Source organism: Triticum dicoccoides, unplaced genomic scaffold (genome assembly GCF_002162155.2).
Source record: "Triticum dicoccoides isolate Atlit2015 ecotype Zavitan unplaced genomic scaffold, WEW_v2.0 scaffold46340, whole genome shotgun sequence".
NCBI classification, from domain to species: Eukaryota; Viridiplantae; Streptophyta; class Magnoliopsida; order Poales; family Poaceae; genus Triticum; species Triticum dicoccoides.
In genome coordinates, this window is record NW_021274409.1 from 6,933 (window position 1) to 7,294 (window position 362).

General features: G+C 39.8%; 1 protein-coding gene across 1 annotated transcript in view; it reads left to right on the top strand.

Moving 5' to 3' along the window:
• The window catches only part of LOC119346656 (disease resistance protein RGA5-like), a 5,118-nt gene that overhangs the window by 1,436 nt on the left and 3,320 nt on the right, over positions 1–362 (top strand). The gene's annotated exons all lie outside the window — the stretch shown is intronic.

Consider the following 362-nt stretch of genomic DNA (forward strand, 5'->3'; position numbering starts at 1 on the left):
ACAATAGTGCTTGGTAAAAGCTAAAACTATTATTGGCACCATTATCACAAGTTCGAAGAAAATTGTTGGCCTGGATAACATAAAGAGAAGCCTAGGGCCAAGTAGAACTTCTTTACAGGAGTAGGGAGAGGGACCAAGTATGTCAGTTGAGAGTTAGTCGCTTCCTCAGTGATGTGTTCGAAAAACGCTATCCCGTGATATCAAACCTATTACTAAAGGGATACTTGAATGGTCCATTTGTTATGTATAGCCCACCAGGGATGCCAATATATCAGTCACCGAAAGCTATCTATCACTACCACTGCATTACCCATAAGAAATGGTAAACCTATCATTGAAAGGCGTGAAAATTATACCTTTCA